General features: G+C 40.2%; 1 protein-coding gene and 1 long non-coding RNA gene across 6 annotated transcripts in view; one reads left to right on the forward strand and one right to left on the reverse strand.

The window, feature by feature from the left end:
* Positions 1-992: 992 nt before the first annotated feature.
* On the reverse strand, positions 993-20,481 carry LOC116663597. Of its 2 annotated transcripts, XR_004319812.1 has the most exons (4): positions 19,615-20,481; positions 11,828-11,946; positions 3,000-3,051; positions 993-1,248 (listed from the first exon to the last, which is right to left on the reverse strand). It is a non-coding gene; the product is annotated as an uncharacterized LOC116663597 (long non-coding RNA). The 2 variants fall into 2 exon arrangements; XR_004319811.1 differs by lacking the exon at positions 3,000-3,051.
* SPOPL (speckle type BTB/POZ protein like) overlaps positions 19,317-22,376 on the forward strand; it is a 61,398-nt gene continuing 58,338 nt past the window's right edge. For 2 of the 4 annotated variants that reach the window (XM_032479373.1, XM_032479377.1), the window contains exon 1: positions 19,318-19,540. The gene's annotated coding sequence lies outside the window, so the exon portion shown is untranslated. Of the gene's footprint in view, positions 19,541-22,376 lie in introns of all 4 variants that reach the window. The other 2 variants (XM_032479375.1, XM_032479374.1) reach the window with 2 other exon arrangements.

Here is a 22,376-nt window from a genome sequence, read left to right on the forward strand (position 1 = left end):
TGGATGATTTACACCAAATTATTATAAACCAGGCCATAGACATTAACTTAGTAATTGAATTCTGTGAAATTTCCAAGCTAGATGACGATGATTCAAGAGTTATCTTCACAATAACAACTTCATAATTAAAACAAAAGAAGGTTTTGTAGAATATTGTGGGCAGTAAAGTACATTTCCTCTTTTTAATAAAGTGGTAAATAATAATAGGAGGCATTACTGGTAATTATTTTGATTCTCATACCAATGCATGTAATTATAGAATTTCTATATATCATAGTGAATATAGTGTGGTCTAAGATTCTAGAGTCAAGAACTGCAGAGAAAGAACCAAATAAAAAAAACTGCTACATAGAAAGATGTGCTAGCACATGCTGGTGCAATATGGCAAGAGGTGTGCTGTGATTCCATGTGTCCTTTGGTGGATGGATCTAGAAGGAGTGAATAAAGAAGGACGTGGGAAACCTAGGAGGGGATGTTTCAAATGGGAATGATGAGCTTTGCACTATTCTACCCTTGTTCCAGAGAATGCCATCCCTCTCCACCAAGCATAGCTCACTCAAAACCCTGGTTTTCCAAGGGAGCAGACTTCCATGCAACGTGCACCAAGAAGAGGGACTATCTATGGATAGTCTCAAGAAGCTTGGGTGGTGCCTCAAGCCAGCCTTTGAGAAATCCTCATGTCCAGTAGAAAATGGGGATATGGAAAATACAGCTATTAGAAACACATCTTGTTATAGAATGTTATTACAGTAATTAAAGCAGGTATTTCCATGACATGGTTTTAACATGTTTTATGAAAGTGAAGATCTGATTCTTGACATTAACAGTGTGAACTAAGACTTGTACCTGGTGAATTAACACTCCTAACTCCAAATGCATGTGCCCATGTGCATTCTTTTCTTGTTTTAGAATAAAATCTTTTCGTTTTTATATTTCTTGTGAAAATGGAGACATCTTAAAAGCGAGATCCACAAATTTATTTTTCAAGCACTGTGGTTATGATATTTCTTAACAAATTAGTATGAATAAGTAAAAATTCTATATTGAGTTGATGACACTTTTTATTAAATGAATTAAATAATTGATGAAATTATTTTTATTTTTTAACCAATATTTAAAAAATTTTATACTTACAGGTGAGACTGTTTCTGGACAGGATATCCAAATTTACTTGTTTATGTAAGTATTATTTTATTCACTGCTCTGTCCCTAAAAGAATGTAGGGAAGAGATCACTCATATGTGGAATCTAAAAAAAAACCAAAAAACAAAAAAACATAAATACTAAACAGAAACAGACTCATAGACATAGAATACAAACTGTGGTTGCCAAGGGGGCGGGTGGGGGGAGGTACAGACTGGGATTTTAAAATGCAGAATAGATAAACAAGATTATACTGTATAGCACAGGGAACTATATACAAGATCTTGGGGCAGCTCACAGTGAAAAAAAAATGTGACAGTGAATATACATATGTTCATGTATAACTGAAAAATTGTGCTCTACACCAGAATTTGATACAACATTGTAAAATGACTATTACTCAATAAAAAAATGTAAAAAAAATAATAATAAAAAAAGAATGTAGGGAAGATTAAAAACATATAAGCCATAAGAAGCTACCTTCAGATGATTAGGTTAATTCAAGATTGTAATGTAGAGTAAATAGCTGTATTTGTCAGTACAGGCTAGATTGTGCTTTAGTTAAAAAAAAGACAACCCAAAATCTTAGTAGCTTAATAAAAACAAAAATTTGTTTTCCGGTTTACTATTATTAAGTCTGTTGTGAGTCACGGTAGTTCTTCAGGCAGATATCCTTCATCAGGAGACTCAAGAGACTGAGGCTGCCTTCACCACCTTCTTGGGGTTCTTAGAGCTATCATTTTTACTTTTCTTAAAATTATCAAAATTATTTGAGTGAGAGCATTCTTTAAGTGTTATACGATGCTGTCAACTGTAATTTTTATTCTAAGCTATAAGTATCTATCACAGAATATTAGGATAGATTCCCCCCCATCTATCTTCACAATATTCATGCTTGCTACATTGCCATTTAAGTGATAGTAAAGGCACATTTACATGATCATCCTCGGGAGGTCATACTGTCTCCACCCCACCTCTCTGCCACAAAAATGAAATTTGTTTACATTATCATGCCTCCTTTTTTATTCCCCTTTAAAACAGTTCAGTCAAAGGACCTGAATAAGCTTTTAAAATTAGTATTAATTTCAGTTTGTTTTCCCCAAACAATCGTGGTTTAAATAATTTAGAAAATGCCTTAAAATATGAAAGACAAGAATCTGAATGTAGAGACAGTATCCTTTTATTATGAGGCATACTTTTGGGTAAAATATTAAGAGTCTTATTAAATTCTAGGCATTATGCTAAGTACTAAAACCAAGATAACACACAGAGGCAGAGAGAGACCTGAGAACTGGGGGTATGGGCATGGGTGCACGTGCCATTTGGACTCTGATAGAGAAGTTAGGTCCTTCTCAGGGATGATATGCATGCTGAAGGCCATGTGAAGGAGAGAACAAACCATGTGAAGTTTGGGGGAAGGACAGTCCTGCCAGAAGGAGTATTAAGCACAAAGCACAAAAGCCATAAGGTTTGAACAAGTCCAGTTTGCTCAAGAGTCTGAAAGAAGGTCATTCTCTGGACAGAGTTATAGAAGATGGGTTGAGAGGAGTAGGTAAGGTGTGACTCACGCAGTCGTAGTGGAGTGGAGTTCAGATGTAAGTGTGCTGAGAAGTAGCCTTTGGGGTATTTTTAGGGAGGGAGGATGATCTCACTCCTGTTTTACAAAGGCTGCTGTGTCTTGTACACAGAGAATAGTATGCAGGAGGGAGGAGTGGAAGCAGCTTGGTAGGAGGTTGGGTCCCTAGTCCAGACAGGAGCTGAAGGAGGCTTGGACCAGCAGTGAAGAAGGAAAGGAATAGACAGAATTCCACAAGGAAATTTCAAAGATGCACAAAGAGTTGGAAAAATATTTGCACCTCATTATCACAAATGGCTGTTTTTCTGCAGATCAATAATAAGACTGGTAACCTAAAAGAAAAATGCACAAGGAATATTAACATGCAGTTTGCACGTTAAAAATAAGGAAATAAAAAATGCTTCTAAATGTATGTTAAGCTGTTGAACCTCACTCCTAATAAGACAAAAGAAAATTAAAATTACACTGAAATACTCATTTAACCAGAAGATTGGCAAAAATCAAAGAGTTTAATAGAACATAGATTTGGGGAGGGTATGAAGAAATAGACACTCTCATACATTTCCGGTATGAATGGAAATTAGTATACTCTGTGTGATGGACAACTTGAGATGTGTATTAAAACTACAACCATATTTGTCCTTTGACCCTGAAATTCTGCTTATTGTAATTTATCCTGCAGATAAACCTTTATTCCCATGGATGCACCTGGCTTAACACTGCACCGTTGGTTGTTTCCCTTTCCCTAACCATTCTCCTCTTCCTTTACTAGTCTTCCTAGCACCTCCAATTAAACCACTTACAATCCATGTTGCTTTCTGGAGGAACCTAAGTAAGAGAATCCTCAACATCCTCTCTGAATGTGCTTTCCACCTTTAGATCCCTAACAGGTGTGCTCTTGGTATCCGGGAGGTTTATGTTGTACAGACCTGCCCCTGCCTTTAGGGACTTTTAGTATCCCTCCTCCCTGGACACTGAACTTTGACAGCACTCCAGTCAGTAGTGACTGTGACAACTAAAACCTTAATCCATGAATTTCTGCATTTCCATGTGACCTTGTCTTTCCTGGAAACATGGCTTCCCGGTAGCCCTCACCAGTAGTACCAGTTCCTTCTCTCATGTGCCTCATACCACTGGGCCTATCTCATTTCTTCCCACCATACTATATATGGCTATCCTTCATTGAAGGGGAGCCCCCTGAAGACTATACCTACTCCTTGAAGATTTTAGCCCCTAGCTCATCATCATTCCATCCAACACTACTCCTACAAGAATTCTTGCTGACTGTAATAGTTACCATGGCCTCAGTTCCTTGACCTTCTCGCTCCCAGTGATCTTCAGAAGAGAACCTCCAGAACTTCCCACTGAGACATCTCTCTACTGCTCTGTATCTGTGCCACATACTGCCTTCCCTTCTGTGACTATGAGCGAACTGCCCTGCCCCTACCTGGACTAACATGTTCTCTAGCATCCCAACCCCATGCTCCCTTGCCTGCTCAAAGGCGTCACTCCAGGAAATCACATCCCTCCACCTGAATCACCAGTTTTCCTATTCCACTGGGTTATCACTTCCAGCATTCAAGCACAGTGCAGCCCCACCCATCTTAAAATGTTAATACACGCACCGGGTTTTGTCCTACTTTACTGGCTGCTTTGTCATCACTGTCCTTGCTGGTTCTTCCTTATCCTCCTGACCTTTAATGGCTGGAGGGCCCCAGGGCTCAGTTCACAGTCTGTTCTCTATCCATGCTTTCTACATTGGTGATCTCATTCATTTTCATGGCTTTAAATACCACGTGCACATGAACAACTCCAGAATTTATTTCTTCAGCCCTCTCCTCTGAATTCCAGACTCATATATGCAAATCCCTACCTGAGATCTCTATCTGGATATCTGATAAATGGTTTTAACTGGAAATGTTGAAAGTCAAACTTTTTATCTCTTCCTACCCAAACATGCCCCTTCAGTGCGATGGGAAATGGCATGACCATCCTTCCAGGTGCTCAGTCCATACTCCTGGTATCATTATTTGATTTTTCTTTTTCTCTCATGCTCCACATATACTTTGTTAGCGTTTTTTGACTCTACATTAAAATTATACACAGAATTCAATCACCACTTATACCTCTGTTGCCAACATTCTAGTCCAATCCATCATTTTTTAAAAATTATTACAGCCTTCTGAGTTTCCTATGTTCAGTTTTGCCCCACACAATTTAATTTCAACACAGAAATCAGAGTGACCTTTAAAGACTTAGTTAGATCATGTTAGTACTTTGATCAAAACCCTGCATTTCATTTGGAATAAAGGTGAACATCCTTACAATGGCCCACAAGACCACATAGAATCTAATCCCCCAGGCACCATGCCATGTTCCCTCTTTGATATCTTTGAATAAACAACTGGAGAGGGGTACAGATTCAACATATATTTGAGGTTAGAACTATTAAGACCTGCCAATGAATTGGTAAGATTTTAGGGAAAGAGAGCAATCAACAATGATAAATAACTCAGTTTTTGGCCTGAGCATCTGGGTAAATAATTGTAAGTTAGCTTTCATAAGAAAGATAAAGAAAAAGTAGAATGGGCCTGATATGTATGTGTAGGATGGGGTTATAATGAATAGACAATAATCCTGTTATGTGCATTTTAGGTTTTAGGTATTTATTAGAGATCTAAGTGAAAATTATGCATATGCAGCTGGTTATACAAATCTGATAAGAGAAAACTAGATGTGATTTCATGGAACAATAGAAAACAAGATGCTTTTCCAAAAAGGACGCAGTGGTAAATTTTTTTTCCTTATTTTTTATTGAAGTGTAGTTGATTTACAATGTTAGTTTCATGTATACAGCAAAGCAATTCAGTTATATATATATATATATACACACACATACATATATATACATTTTTTTCCAGATTCTCTTCCATTACAGCTCATACAAGAAATGGAATATAGTTCTGAAGATGTGTCATATGGTAGGTCCTTGTTGTTTATCTATTTTATATATAGTAATGTGTATCTATTAATCCCAAACTCCTAAATGTGGTAAACTATTTTTAAATTTTTTTAAAAATTTATTCATTTTGGGGGGAGGAGGTAATTAGGTTTGTTTGTTTGTTTGTTTAATGGAGGTACTAGGGATTGAACCCAGGACCTCAGGCATGCTAAGCACAAGCTCCACCACTAAGCTATACCCTCCCCTCTGTGGTAAACTATTTTTGATGTTGCTAAGACTGAGTAAAATTAGGAAAGAGGATGACAGTGAATTAGACAAATGCAGGTCATTGGTGACCTTGGGAAGATTGTGTCAGTGGAGATTTTGGGATGGATGAAGGAGAGAATGAGAGGAATTAAATGGAGGAGAGTTTGTGCAACTGATTTGAGAGTGGGAAAATATGTTGGTTTCCTCCTGATTACATCCATTTTTGAAACATCTTTAGTGTGATGTAATTAACAAACCATAAATTTACCACTTAAAGTGTACAATTTAGTGGTATTTAATATATTCATATGGTTGTGCAGCCACCACCACTGTCTAATTATGATACATTTTCAATACCCCCAAAAGAAACCCCATATTCCTTAGCAGTCCCTTTCCATCTTCTCCACTTCACCCCCCAAACCTTCAACACCTAGCAACCACTCATCTTTCTGTACTCTATGGATTTGCCATATCTGGACATTTTGTGCACATGGAATAATATACTATGTGGTCTTTTGTGTCTAGCTTTCCCTACTGAATACATTTTCAAGACTCATTTATGTTTAGCCTATGTCAGTACTTCAGTCTTCTAATGATTGAGTAATATTCCATTGTATGGATATACCACATTTGTTTATACATTCATCAGTATATGGACATTTGAATTGTTTCCACCTGTGGCTTTTATGAATAATGCCACTATTATAATTCATGTATGAGTTTTTGTATGGACATAAGTTTTCACTTTCCTTGCTATATCTACAAGTGTAATTGCTGGGTCATATAGTAACTATATGTTTGGCAACTTTTGGAACTGCCAGACTGTTTTCCAAAGACCCTGCACCATTTTACATTCCCATCGGCAATGAACAAGAGATGTGTATTTTTCCACATCCTCACCAACATTTTTATTTTAAGCATACCTCAGAGATATGGCAAGTTCAGTCCCAGACCACTGAAATAAAGCTAATATCACAATAAAATGAGTCATATAATTTTTTCAGTTTTCAGTGCAGATAAAAGTTATGTTTACACTATAGTGTTGTCAATTATGTGTACAATAGCATTATGTCTTAAAAATATACATACCTTAATTAAAAATATTTTATTGCTAAAAAATGCTAACCATCTCTGAGCCTTCAGTGAGTTATACTAATAACATCTAAGATCAATAATCACAGATGACCATAAATAATAATAATGAAAAACTTTAAAATATTGTGAGAATTACCAAAATGACAGAGACACCAAGTGAAAAACTGCTGTTGGAAAAATGGCACTGATAAACTTGCTCTACAGTGTTGCCACAAACCTTCAATTTGTGAAAAATGCAATTACCTGCAAAGCATAATAAAGTAAAATGAAATAAAAGGAGGTATGCCTGTATCTGACTTTTTGATTAGAGTCATGCTAGTGGGTGTGGAGTGATATCTCACTGCAGTTTTGATTTGTATTTCCCAGATGACTAATGTCAAATATCTTTTCGTGTGCTTACTGATTATTTGCATATCTTTGGAGAAACGCCTATTCAAATCCTTTGTCCATTTATAGGTTGAGTTATTTATATTTTCATTTTTGAGTTGTAACACTTCTTCATATATTCTGTATACAAATTCCTTATCAGATTTATAATTTGCAAATATTTTCTCCCATTCCTTTGGTTGTCTTTTTTACTTTCTTGATTGTGTCCTTTAAAACACAAGTTTTTGATTTTGATGAAGTCAAATATATCTAGATTTTCTTTGGTTGTCCTTTTGGTGTCATAGCTAAGAAATTATTGCCTAATCCAAGGTCATGAAAGATTATAATCATGTTTTTACTTTTAACTGTTTTATACTTGTAGCTCTTAAATTTTACCTTTGATCTATTTTAATTTTTGTGTATGTTATGTGACTACATATGTTATTGTTACACATACAATTCTTTTCCTAATTTCATTCTTAATTTTCTTCTGCCTGAATGTCTTGTAACATGTCTTACAGCGTTTGCTGCTAATGGATTCTTTCAGCTTTTTTATGTCTGAAACTATCTTTCCTTCAACATTGTTTCTGAAAGATATTTTAGCAGGACATATAATTCTAGCCTGACAAGTTTTTTCCTTTTACTACTTTAAAGATGTTGCTCAATTGTGTTTTTATGTGGATTGTTTCCAACAAGAAAAATCTCAAGTCACTCTTTATTGCTCTGTATGTGACACATCTCTTATCTCTAGATAAGGTTCTTCCTCCTTATCAACATTTTTTGGACAATTAAAAAAAAACTATCCACTTTATTTATATAATTATCTATATATATTATATATTACTACATACAATATATATTATTTTATATTTAGTTACATATATTATATATAATATGTATTATATGTAAATAATTTTCAGGTATTTACTTCTTGCTTTGACAAAAAATGAAAAATATAAGAGCGCTAACTCTTCTTTAGGAGAAAAGTATTGTATGTACAGCTACACAGAGTTATGGTTCCTCCTTTACATACAAAGAAAAGTATTCATTAAAAAGTGCTTTATTGACTAAAAAAGGGCTAAGAGCTGCAAGCATTTATTCACACTGTACATCAGGACCCAAGAAACCTGTGACATAACCTCTTGGTACCCATCTCTAGGAACTGCACAATCTTCAGTTAGACTGACTTCTCCCTGCGACCTTGATGTAATTTTCTTCATGTTTCTTGTGATTAAGTTTTGTTGATCTTTTTGGATTTGTGGGTTTATAGTTTTTATTAAGTCTGGGGACATGTTTTCTCAAATTTTTTTTTGTCCCTACCTTCTTTTCTCCTGTGGGGACTCTACCCATACACTAGGCTGCTTGAAGTCGCCCCACAACTCACTGATTCTCTGTTCTCTCCATGTTTCATTTTGTTTCCATTGCTATGCCTTTGAATTCACTAATCTTATCTCCTGCTATATCTAATTTGCTGTTAATCCTATCCAGTGTATTTTTCATTTTGAAGATTGTACTTTTCATCTCTAGAAATATGACTGGGATCTTCTTTTTAAATCTCTACTTAACTTTTTGAATATGTAGAATATTAGTCACAGTAACTTTTAATATTCTTCTCTATTAATGATATCATCTGTGGCAATTTGGGGTCAGTTTTGACTTATTGGTTATTTTCCTCATTATGCTTGTATTTTCCTATTTCTTTGCATGCCTAGTAGTCTTTGACAGCATGCATGCTTTGTGGATTTTATTTTGTTGGGTGCTGGATACTCTTGAATTCTCAATAGATTTTCTTGAGCTTTGTTTAGGAATGATGATAAGTTACTTGGAAACAGTTTGGTCCCTTCAGATTTTGCTTTTTTGGTTTGTTTAACAGGTTGGGAGCAGTTCTTAGTCTAGGGCTAATTATTCCCCACTAATGAGGCAGGACCTTCTTGAATAATCTACCCTGTGCCTTATGAATTATGAGTTTTTCCAGCCTGGCTGGTGAGAACAGCCACTCTTCCTGGCCATGTGTGTGCTCTAGACATGGTTCCCTCTACTCCTTGCTTCCAGAGGATTCTTTATTGAGCCCAATGTAGTTTCCTCAGCAGCATGTGCTGATCAAGACCCTGCTGAATATTTGACAGGGGTCCCTCTGCAGACTGTCAGTGTTCTCTCTGTGCAGGTCCCTCCCCTTTGTCACTCGTCCTATTAACTCTCACTGTTTTGATCTCCCTGGACTCTCACCTCTGTCTCTTCAGTTGTCTTACCTGGGCTCCTTTTCCACATGTAATGGCCTGAAAACTCCCACAAATGAATACACTGGGGTAAGAGTTGGTCTCATCTCTTATGTTTCCCTTCTTTCAAGAATCACTGTTATTCATTGCCTGATATCCAGTGCCTTGAAAATCATTGTTTCACATATTTTGTCTGTTTTGATTTTGTTTTGGTTGTTACAGGTGGGAGGGTAAATCCAGTCTCTGTAATTCCATCTTGGCCATATAGCTTTTCTTAATCAGAGGAAGGAATCTGAAATGACCCATCCTCAAGGTCTTCCCTTCCTTATTTATGATGAGAATGGGAAATTTGGCTCAGGTAATTTCTATAAATATTTACACAGTTTTTTGTTTCTAAGATCTTAAAAAATAGATGAGGCAAACACTGATACTTCAAGTGGATTCCTTCTCCAGAAACAAGAGAATTCCACTCAGGAATTTTCATTTGTAGTGTGGGATACTAGCCCAAGCTTTGTTCTGGCAGAGTTTGTGGATCCAAATGTGTACATAGACGTCTGTTAGGTGCAAAGTTGCAGACCAGAAGTAATATGTGATAAGCTGGGGAAATGGTGGTAAATGTAGAGGTAAGGCTGGTCCAAAGTCATTCAAATTCAATAGTATGACAACAAATAAGAGGGCCCTAACTTTCTGGCCCAGCTTAATGGCACTGTCTATATCCTAAACCTACACCACCTACCTCAATCATAAGATTGTTTTTATTGAAATACTCTATGAAAAAAAAAATCTTCAAGAGCAATATATAGTATTAATTATAGTAGTAATATTATTGATGTTGAAAAGTCCTTCAAAGGGGGCCTATAGTCCCCACCTCCCAAAGAAGATTAACCAGGATAATGCAAAATCATAGATGAGGAAATGAATCTAATTCTCTTGAATCATTAAGTATCCTTGTTACCAATCCCGGAGATGTTGTGTGACCACAAAGCTTAGCAATATATACATGTTAAGGATAGTGCAGCTTTTCTATTTTCCCAGCAAAAGTAGCCTTTTCACTGCAACCTGTTTCTCCTGTTTTACAATCTGCTTTGGTCAATATTTTCTTAAGCTAGTAAGAAAGCTAACTGACACAGGCTGGAGATGGGAAACTGGTTTTAGAAATCTGTTGACAATAGAAGCTAGAAGAGACATGTTTGGAGACCTGAAATCAATATTTTTAAAACAATAATTTCTCGATGTTAAGTAGCTATGATTTGGTTCCAGTATCTTAGAAACCCAATGGCAAATAAGAATACCATGTTAGGAATCATAGTAATACAAAAAATTCTGACCATGACCTAGCAGTGATGCTCACAAAATCCCAGCTTTTGCTGCTACTCAAGGTAGTCCATATAAGGACAGACCCAGAAGATCTGAATCATATTCTGACTGAAATATATGTTTCTACTCACATTCGTTTTGAGTTTCTTTGCCTTAAAGGACATCAAAAGATATCAACGTATGATAGCTTTAAAATATTAGTGTATTTTTTTTAATACTAGTAAAACTAACAAAAGGTATTAATCGTATGAAGAAAGCCCATCTTGGTTAGGCTGTCCAGCCACAATATTCAGCAGGAAGATTAGGCTCTCCAGCATAAATACTTAATAAGACACATGACTGCTGTGACAATAACCACTGACTTTCACATCAGGGTTTATGAGTTTCTAAACAGGTTATGTTTCACGACGGAATTGCATTTTTAAGAGTCCTTTTCCAAAATCTTTTTTGAAAGCCAAGCTCCTTTATTTTTTTTTTAACAGCTTAAATTAAAAAAAGGTGACACTTTTCCAAGTAGGTTTGGTTAGATCAGTGGTTCTCAACCTGGGGTGTTTTTTTTTTCCTCCTCCTTCCTTTCTCCTGGGGAAATTTGGCACTGTTTAGAGACGTTTTGGTTGTCAAAACTGAGGAGGAAGATGCTACTGGCATCTAGCAGATAGAGGCGGGGATTCCACTAAACATTTTACAATGTACACAGCAGCCTCCTACATACAACAAAGAACTATCCAGCCCCAAATGTCAATAGAACTGAGATTGAGAAATTCCATGTTAGATGAAGGCTGTGTGATGCTATTCAACTTCAGTGTACATTCCAACTGAGAAATATCTTTGTGCTAGCTTTTAAAATTACTTTTGTTTCAAGAAAAAATAACTAATCTTATTTACTGTTTTAAAATAATGTCTTACCTTTTATCATTTACGAAGTCCTTGCATATGTTTTAATCCCATTTTCTCTTCATAGCTCTGATGAAGAAGTCTTCCTTTCCCCTGTTTTACTACCGAGAGCACCATTGTACAGGAAGAGGCTAAGGGATTCAAGCAAAGTCACACAAATTCAAATTCTGGATGGAAACTCTAATGCCCTTTTTGCTATCCTACAGCTGTGACACTCTTGTTAAGAACACTATATAAAAAGGGATTTAAAAATTAAAGCAAATTGTTGTGCATCTGTGGGGATATGACTCCAGAAGACAGATGTCATATGCTGTAAGGATGGAGAGTGGGAGAGGACTGGGCGTGGGTTGGGTATTATCGGAGGGGAGAAGCAAGTATGGGAGGTAAGGAGCAAAAAGAAAATGACCTTAGCCAAGCCATATGGAGGAGCATAGACGGATCCCTAAGTTTAAAATGATTACTTCTCTGTGAAAATCATTTCTGCCCCTGTTAACAGGACAAGGCCCTTCTGAAAACATAAACTGGACAAATGTGTGGAGTCTAACCAGAAAAACAGAAACCACACTCATTACTTGGAACAGAGGATTTGACACAAGTAATCCATTGCACAGATGATGGAAAAAAACAGAGAAGAATCCAGGGATTAGCAACCACAGGAAACCATTACACTTCTAAACAGGCGGGAAGGAAGAGGTGGTCTTGCCAGGGCTGATTCCGTGGTAGGCTTGTCCAGCAGCAAGAGTTGGAGCCTGGGAGAAAACATAGTTGCTGCAGGGGAGGGTGCTCAGGCAGAAAAAGAGCGGGAATAAGACACTGACTTCTCTCTCCTCCCTCCCTCCAGGACCCTGACAGTGCCTCCTATTGGCCTAATCCGGCAGGAGGCCAGTTGACTCAGGAGCCTGGGAAAGATGTGGAGCAGAGAAAGGAAAGGACAAGGGATGGACTGGAAGGTAAACGGGTTCAGAACCACAGCACATCCTTTAGGCATTATGCCAACGGAAGGACACCACGAATTAGTGCAAAGCATCACGGGAATGTTCCGGGACCTAAATCAAGTTTTCCTTCAAGCCAAGGAAAACATATCTTAAGTCTATCCTGGACCAAACAAATAAATAAAAGTCAAACTCAGAAAAGAAAAGGAATTTGACAAATGAAGCACATTAACATTTTGTATAAATATTCAGACCTTTTATGGTTAAGTGATTACAATAAAAAATGGAACAAAAGAAAGAAAACAGCTCTAACAAGTGTTCAGAGAGGAAGCTGGGGCTTGGTCACACCTGTTTTGCACACAGTAGACTCCACATTCACAACAGAAACAAATTCTTGCTGAGCTCTTGACAACATGAAAATAAAAACATTCATCACCTGACCTCTCAAAATTGTAGACTGTAGCAGAACACGATTTTTAAAAGCCTAGCCTAATTTTCTTTCTGGAGGAAATGAAATTGAGGAAGGAAACTAAAGAGGCAATAATATATTGCTGCAGGCTCTCCCTCTGAACTGGTTCGTTGTGTGCATTGAATATGCATAATTCCATTTTAAGAAGTATACTGAAATTATAGAATCACTAGTATAAAACCCAGAAATCCTGGAAAGTAAAAGCCAAACAAACTTCTAATGGCTATTTTAGCAACTAATGGTTAATATTTAGAAGAGATGTAATCTGGGGTAACTGCCGGGGACATTTTGGTTTCTTGTCTGTAAGCTCAATCGGCAATAATGAGTAATCAGGAAAACCTCCCAAGAAGTGTAGCAGTGAGGCTGCATGTAACAGAGGCATAAATAGCAACTCCTCCAGGGAAGGAGACGCTCAAAACAGAGAAATGTGAGCAGGTAAAAATGTAAAGTGTGATTTCTGGTAGTTTTTTTTTTTTTTTTTTTCTTTCTTTTAACCCAGCCCCGTGCTGGTGGGTGTGGCCTTTGGAATGGCTGGGAACCAGGGTGGGCTTTATTTATTTATTAATTATTATTATTATTTTAATGGAGTTACACGGGGATTGAACCCAGGACATCGTGCAGCCTGCTTTTTACCACTGAGCTATATCCTACCCCCTCCCTGGTAGCTATTCTGCTTCAGACACAAGTGGGCTTCACTGGTCAGTCCTAGCAGACAGGGTAAGACTGAAGCATCCAAAATGCAGTCCAGGACCTGCCTGGTAGGGCAGGCGGTGGGGTCAGGGACGCCAGAGAGCTGGATCCAGCTGGAGGCTTCCAAGGGTCCAGTATGGAACAGCATCATATCTCCAGGGTCAAGCAAGCAAATGTCATAGTTGAAAGATGCAGTCTCAGGAGGCGAGGGGGCTTTAAGACAATACCGTGGGGCCCTCAGTGGTGGAAGGAGCACTGTGAAAGGCAGGCTAGGGGTCGGGCGGTGATGCTGTGAAATCCCCGACTGGCCAGCTGGCTTTGGGAATAAGGGGTGTGGCATGTGTGAGCAGCCTGGGTAAAAGGTGAGTTACCAAGGCAGGGATCAAACAGAGAAGCCCGGTTCTTAAAAACTAAGGAGGAGAAACATTTAAGTGATGATGCGGTTCGCAGGGAGAAATCTTGAGACAGAGGCCAAGTGTGGAAGTGCTTACCTCCCTCCCTCCCAGAGCCATTTTTTTAATCCTTTTAAGGCTCAGGTTCTCACTATAGGCACAGCTCCCAGGGCCCCATAAGCTTTCCAGGTTTTATCAAATTGAGGGCTGGAAAAGAAAACATCTTGGCTCTAAAATACAAAGAAAACTGAAAACTGAAATTAATAAATATTTCAAAAGGAAAATTAAATCGATTTCACTTTGCATAACAAAACATCGTATTTTTCATGTGAGATATGGCTATGTGGCTACACTTTTTCAGTGTTTGATAGCATGTGGGATGAGGCCTCTAAGAGGCCTATATAATCTGGGATTTATATAGCCCTTGAGTTGGCCCTTCTCCAGCCTGGCATAGTTCAGGCAGAGAAGGTCGAGGATGCTAAAACTTCGGCAAGGATGGACGGGCAGGGAGGGCAAGGCAAAAAAACCAAATCACCTAGGCCAGAAATGTGGGGGAGGAGTGGGAAGAGAGGCTTGGGGGCAGGGTGTCTGGGACAGTCACAGAGGTTAGGCTTGACCGAGTGCCGAGAGGTGCAGGCGCTGTGTCCCCAGAGATGGTTCAGTCTGGTTTCTAATTTTGGAAATGGCCATACCAGGATTTCCAATCCTGGCAGGCAGGCTGGCAGTGAAGGGCTCTGAATAGCAGAGGGAACCATCTGGAGGCAGGTGGCCACTCAGTGCGGTGTAGGGGTGTGAATGCAGATTTGGCAACAGCTAGACAGCAGAGCTTAGTTTCCAAAGCAGGGAGGCGGCAGAAGCGAGGGGAGAAACTGGGGAACTCAGTCCTGAGGCTGCAGAGTAGGGGAAAAGCGGCAAATCAGGGAACACTGAGGCACAGAGGTTCCAAGGCTCCCGGGTTCACCTTGTGTCTGATTGGCTACAGGGCAGTCCCAGGAACACCGCAGGAGCTCACCCGAGGCGCCCTCTAGGACTTCTAGATTGCTGGTCTCGAGCAGGGCCCAATTCCATATGCCTCCCCTTGGAGGGGGAGTGCCTGGTCTGAGTGAAACAGGAGCCTATCCTAGATTATGGAGGCAGGGCTCCTTCATGTGTCCAGAGAAAATGGCCATGGAGCTGCCATTTTCTTGAGGCAGGGTCAAAGGGCACTGGAGTGAAGTGACCCCAACTATCTGGGAGAAGGCTAGTGAGGCAGAGAGCCTCCAGGTGGGCGTTGCAGGGGCAGATGCTTAAATAAACTCCTCTAGCCAGAATTTGCCCTGATAGGCTTTAGGGTGTGTCTCTTTGGGAGGGGACCAAAGACCCTGACCTGGAGACACTGTGATGACTGAGCAGAGATAAAAGAGGAGGAGACAGAGCAGCTGCACCTCTAGAGCCATTTGGGGCTGCTGCAGAGGCTGGTGACCCTGGCTGGAGAGCACAGTGGAGAGCTCCAGGCTTCCCCCAGGACTATCGCCAGGGTCCAGAATCAACCGCAACTTCTCAGGTTACCTGGGAATCAGAGAAGGGGCAGGGCCAGGGCACCAGCAGAGGAGAGAGCTTAGCTGGCCAAGCTGAAGAAAGGAGAGGTCATCAGGGACTACTAGATCATGGCAGCAGCGACCACCTGGATCCTGGCACAGTAAAAAAATTTCCAGCAACTGTAAGTAACCTTGGATGAGCGTTCTCAGGGCACGCCTGGAGACATGCTGTAGGGGCTTTGGACATTCTGGTAGAAGAGATCATTTTTGTTGTTTTCCTCTTATTACATTGTGAATAGAGGACTTGCAAGTAGGGTGACCAAGATTTTTCCAAGGTGATATATTGTGTAGGTAGAAGTACTGTTATTTCTCATTCATTGGGCATTACTGATCCAGTATCTAGGAATTACTGATGGTTTAAGAGCCTCTAAAGTGTTTTAAACTTGATTAATATTTAATTAAACATCTAGAAAATGTAACAGTATGCTGACTAGTGAAGTGCAACTCAACCCTTACTCTTCACATGGTGATAGAAGAACAACAAAAATCATCTCTCCTATAGTAGACCTGACAGATTATCCAAAGGACCAAAGTATTAAATATATGAATGCATTTGAAACAAGGGGGCATCTAGAAATACTTGATAAAATGTGGCTGGAAACATGAAAATAAGGGTGTCAGTGAAGGACTTAAAAGACATAAGACCTTGTTTCTCAGAGTTCTGAGTGGGTCTTGTTCTCAGTTTTCTGGGAGTGATTTTTGAATGATAAGCACATCAAACTTACTGGCCCTTTTTTTTCACTATAGGCATCACTACACAACAGTTGTAGGTATAATGCTAGAGGTCTGAAGTTTTTAGATCCTTAAAAAGTATTATATAATGCAGAAGTACTGCAAAACTAGGACTTCATATGCAAGATGTAAAAGATGAAAAGCCAAAGACAGAAAGAAATGGAGACACGGAAAGAGAAAATGAAATTACCTGTAATTTACAGGTTATTGAAAAAGGGTGTTAGTGTTTTTTTTCCAGATAAAAGGCCTAATGGAACAGTGAAAAATAATTAGCAGATGAATTGTTCTTTCCACCTAAATTCCAAACACTAAATGTTATTTTAAGTGTTTGATCACAAATGTTGGCTTGTGGGAAGGCCTGAGTTTGGTTCCCTTGAAGAAAATTTAAGATAGGAGGGTATAATGATTAGAAAGTTATGGGGAAACCAGCTCATTAGGATCAAAGGACTTGGTGGACCACATTAACAAGGGTAGGGCTATGAGCAAAACGTCCAGGGAAGCTCAGAGAGCACATAATTTAGTCTTCATCAAGTATAACCATGTTTGCTAACAAGCACATTATTACTTTTTTGATCTCTAAACAGAAGATAATAATGGATTTGTGAATTGTCTGCCACTATATGCTTTAGGTTTGACAATCAGAATTGGAAAATGATAGTACAAAACAGGTATGGAAGGCAGTGGCAAGTCCATCGTGCCATGAAATTGGAGGAACCATGATGTTTAATTTAGAAAAGAGGAATAAGATGCTGCAGTCACTAAATTATCAAACTAGGTGCTTAGTTGAGTCAAGGGGTGAGTCAAGAAGATCCAAAATCTGATCCTCATCTGTGTGCATTAAGCTCAGAGAATGGCTCTTCTGATCTTTACTAACTGCCAACATATTACTACAATAAGTAGTAGAACTTCTAAGTCAGCCACATCCATTGAGCAATTTGAATGGTCTCCTATAGAAACCAGTGGCAATGAGCAGCTAAAGGAATACAGTTTCTAGGGGTCTAAGGAGCTGAATGGTCATAACGGCTAATACCTTGAGCAAAGCAAACCTGATAGATGACTGGAAGCACAGTGTGTATCACACTAACACCAGTGATACAGCTGTTACTTATTTCTCTATTTTTTAAAGTCACTTACAGCAGCAATAAACTAAAACCTATTGTAAGAGTCTAGTTTTCCAATAGGTATCCAGCAAGTAGGAAATCAAGTCAGGAAAGGAAGTTCTTTAGGGGACAGGTAATATAGCATCCAACTTTAATCCAAGTTTATTGACCGTGGAGCCATCTTTTACTTTGCCAAAAGGTCACATTTTTGTTAGCATTATTTACAAGCCATATTTACTCTTACTATTTATTATTATTTTATCAGTGGATAAAGTCACTGAATACTGCAAGGAAAATGATGATATATTCTGTCACTGCAAAGAGATCAAGCCTAGGGGAAAGACTGAGAATACCCTGAAGAGCAATCTGATATCCTTGTGGTGGAAGTTTATTGAACCAATCCCCAACTAGAACTCAGTCAAGTGTCAAGAGTCACCAAGTACCACTCATTTCTTAACTCCCAATTGGCAATCTACTTGAAGGGTTTATTGTAATTTGATTCCTTGTGCATATTACATTTATTAGTGACTAACAATGGTTGATTAGTAAAAGGGTGTTAGTGATAAGGGGTTGACACAGCCAAAAGGTCTGGGCAAAATTTACATGTATCTTTCACTGTTTCTGTCACATAGCATGAGTGACTCACAATAAGTACAGCAAATAATTTTAACTGGTTTTGGTTCATATTTGGAGAACATGAAATTCTGCACTAATATTTCCTCTTCCCATAGTCCCCAATACAGCAATGCTCACTTCCACTTGTTTGTTAACTCTTGGCCTAAGGTAACTTTGAACTCTTGATTACGCTGATCTTTGAAAATCTGGCTGGCGCTGGTTGTATTCCACGCACGTTTTTTGTGTTAAATACGCTAGTAAGACTGCCAAAGTAGTGCTGTAATCACCTTTCTCTGAACTCTGTGAGGCAGCCCTCTCATCTCTTAGGACATCTGCTTAGATATAGCACTATTTGCCAACTTCCAGTCTCGGGATGCCGCCGGCTCTTCCGTGCTTCACAAGCATCCTCAGCCGCCCCTCGGCGGACCCCTCCTCTCCTAAGCCTGAGATTTCTCCTCCAAACGAAAGCCCTTCCACCGCGGCCCTTCATTGGTCTACCAGAGTGTCGTCTTTATTTCTCTTTGGAGACGGTATACTGCTCTTTTTGTTTCACAGTTCATATAGTTCCGGGCTCACGAGGGGCTCAGGAGAAGTTGTACCTTGGCTTCCTAAGGAAACCGTGCGCAGAAACACTTGCCGCCCCTCGCACCCTGCGTGGATCGATCAGACCAGTTCGGAGGCGTTATCAGTGGGCTTTTTAAGAAAGGAGAGTTTTATGCTGGGTCGAAGGACCATATACCTCGCCATGTCCCCACAAGTGCGGTTTGGTCCGGGCTGCGGAACCCCCGGCTGGAAGCCCACGGTCCGGCGCAAACGGCGGCCGCTACCTTCAAAACCCCGCGGCGGATCCGGCCCGGCCCGGAAGTGCCCGGCGCGGGAGGGAGGGAGGAAGCGCCTCGCGAGCCGCCGCCGCCGCCGCGCGCACGCGCCCTCGCGGGCTGGGCTGGGACTGGAGTCGCAACTCGGAAGCCGGAGCCCGGCGGGCCCGGGGCGGGGGGGGAGGGTTGCGCGGGGGCGGGAGCGGCGGAGGCGGCCGCCCCTGGCGGCGGGTTTGTTTATCCCGAGGAAGAAGTTTAGGAGCGGGAGATAGGGAAGGAGGGCGGGCCGGGGAGGAGGGATGCGGTTCGGCGGAGGCGGCCGCCACAGGGACTCGCCGCCATCACCTCAGCCGGAGAGGAGCCGCCGCCGGGACTGCCCGCCGCCGCCCCGAGCGTCCGGGTAAGTGCCCCTCCCCCTCCGGGGTCCCGGCCGCAGCCTTGGCCGCTTGCCGCGCGCTCTTCCCCGGGACTCACCTGCAGTGGAGCTCAGTGGCCTCCCTCTCCCCCATTTCGGCGCCCCCATCCCTCCTGGTCCCGGACCCCCTCTCCTGAGGCGTGCCTTGCGCTCCCGCCCCTCAGCCCCACCTCCGCTCCCTGGACCTCCCTAACATCGCAAGTCTGTACCTCCCCTTGGGAACCACCCCCCGCCTTGATTTCCCAGCTTCCGTCGGCCGGGATTCCCCCGACTTCCCTCCACCAGTCTTGCCCCCTTTTCCTGTCTCCCACCTTTATACCTGTAGACCTCCAAGCCCTCCGCTTTCTGCCTGGTCTCTTCGTCCCACCCTGAGTACTTCCCACAGCGAGAAACTGCCTTCCCACCCCCGCGTTCACGTCCGTACCTCCTTGTCCCAAACATGTACCCTGCAAACTATCCCTGTGAGCCCATTTTAGGGTGAGTTCTCAGGTCTCCTGCCAGACCACTCGGTACCTCCACCCCATTGCAGTGGCTGTGCCTTCTACCTCCCTACCAACAAGCACACACTGCTCTCTCATAAATTCTCTCTCACGTGCACCAGGTGCCTCCAGCTAACTCTGCGGTTTAGGGTCCAGGTCCTGACTTTGCCCCTTTCTACTCCTTTCTGCTATCCTTTCCCCTCACTTCTCTTGAATTTATGCATTTGTGTACTGAATCACAAAAAGGGAAGAGGAGGGTAGGATTTTCTCCCTCAAAGCAGTAGATTAGCAGAAATAGGATTCACCTGCTTATTCCAACTTTTGGCTTCTTTCTTTGTGAATAGTGTCATACCTTTGAGGCTTCTGATGCTTTGTATTTGAATACTCCTGGGCCTAGATTGATTATAATGCTCATCTTTACAATTTTTCCTTATAGCCGAATCTCCTGTTTCGTAGACTGAAAACTTAAGTAATAAAATTTTCATACCTTGGAAAACTACATCTCTCCTGCCATCATGGGAAAGGTGGACTATTTCAAATTATCATCCTATTTATTCTTGAGAGAAATGGTGCCTTGGTGCCTAGTGGTTAAGAGCTCAGGCTCTAGCTGAACTGTCAGGATCTAAACCCCTGCCTTTTCAGTTACCAGGCTCTGGCCTTGGGCAAGTTATTTAATCTCTATGCTTCAGAATTATTTCGGCTGTAAAATGGGGATAGTGATGAACATCATAAGATGGTGGTGATAATTGCATAACTTAATGCAGGTAAAATACAATAGTGCCTGGCACGTGGTAAGAGTTCTGTAATGGCTTTCTATCATCGTCTCCTAGCTTGGCTTGGTTTGGCTATTGGTAGGTTAATTTTGAGAGAGGAAGGTGGGAATGGAAAGCTGTCTTGTTGCCTTTTTTTTTTTTTTTTTATTTAACACCCTTTTTGATGTAGCTATGATTCATATTTTGTTACTATATAAATTAATTCCTTCTAGTGTGAAAAGTACAGAGTTTTAGCTCCCTGTTTGCAAGTAAGTTACCGGGCTACAAGCAGGTCAGTCCCAATTTCAGGTACCTGTTTGAAATTTTAAAGTTTTGTCCTTGTTTGGAGAATAACTGAAGTTGAATTGATAGAGCAGAATTTATCATTGTGAAAAATGATGATTTTACCAATAAGAATTTTAGTGCTGCAATTAAACACTCAAAACTGGTCGATCCTTCACACTTACCTGCTTTATGTTGAATTGCTATTGAGGATAGAGCTATGGCTTAATTCAGAAGACTGGTGGTTTTTCTCTCTTTTGTTAACATGTTTTCTTTATCATGCCTTGATGTTTCCCAAATTTTACTCCCTCTTTAAAACCCTGACAATTATTTGTCATACTTACTTACCTCCTGTGCATTATTATTTTCTTGATACTTTTTTTAAACAACTCATTAAGTTGTTCAAATAGGCACTGTTAACTTTAGAGTTGTTATAAATAGTAAAAATTTGAAATCACAATTTGCTGTCCTAATTAATGTAAAAATATGTACATCTGGAACTATCAGAATAAAGAAGTTTGCCTGTGTAGCTTCAAATTTGTTTTGTGTCACCAATGGAATGTACTTTAAGCCTTGGGTGACACTACCTTTGCCTGTGCTGTTCCCTGGCCTAGAATAACCTTTGCTCTTTCCCCTGCATATCCAAATTCTACCTGTCTTCCATCTCTTGCTGCTTCCACCTCTGGCATTTCCACTGCCAGCATTGGTTTCTGTTTCTTGGCTTTCCTGCTGTCTGTATTCTGTATTTTTGGCTTTGAATAATGCAGTGTCCCAGTTTAAGAAAAATGACTCCTGTGAAATCATACTTTTAAAGTTTATAGGAGCTTTCAAGGAATGGAATAAGATTGACAATTAGTATCTACTTTATGTTGAGGCAGTATGCCTTTGGTTTTGTAACTGTTCATCCTTTCCAAAAATATTTAATGAGCATCTACTTCATGCAAGTCACTGGGGATACATAAAAGCACCCTTCTCAACCAGGGGTCCAGTAAATATCAAGCCCTAATGCTCATTACAAGCCCCAAGGTATGTAATGAATCAACTACTCTCTGTACCTAAAATGGTACTAGCCATGTCCTATCCTTGAGAGAGAGAACTGAGGAAATAGTCACTTAACTCAGTTTCTATAGGGTTTAAGTCTTTAAGAAAAGTTCCATTAGAGGATAATAATACAGACTCTGCTTTTTTATTATTTTTTTTTTTGTAATTTATATCTTGGTGTGGCACTGACAGACAATAAGCAAGTAAATGGATACAATTGTTTTATAAGAGCATTGGTACTATTAAAGATAATGATTGCTAATACTT

The sequence above is a fragment of the Camelus ferus genome, chromosome 5, assembly GCF_009834535.1.
Source record: "Camelus ferus isolate YT-003-E chromosome 5, BCGSAC_Cfer_1.0, whole genome shotgun sequence".
In the NCBI taxonomy this organism is placed as follows: domain Eukaryota; kingdom Metazoa; phylum Chordata; class Mammalia; order Artiodactyla; family Camelidae; genus Camelus; species Camelus ferus.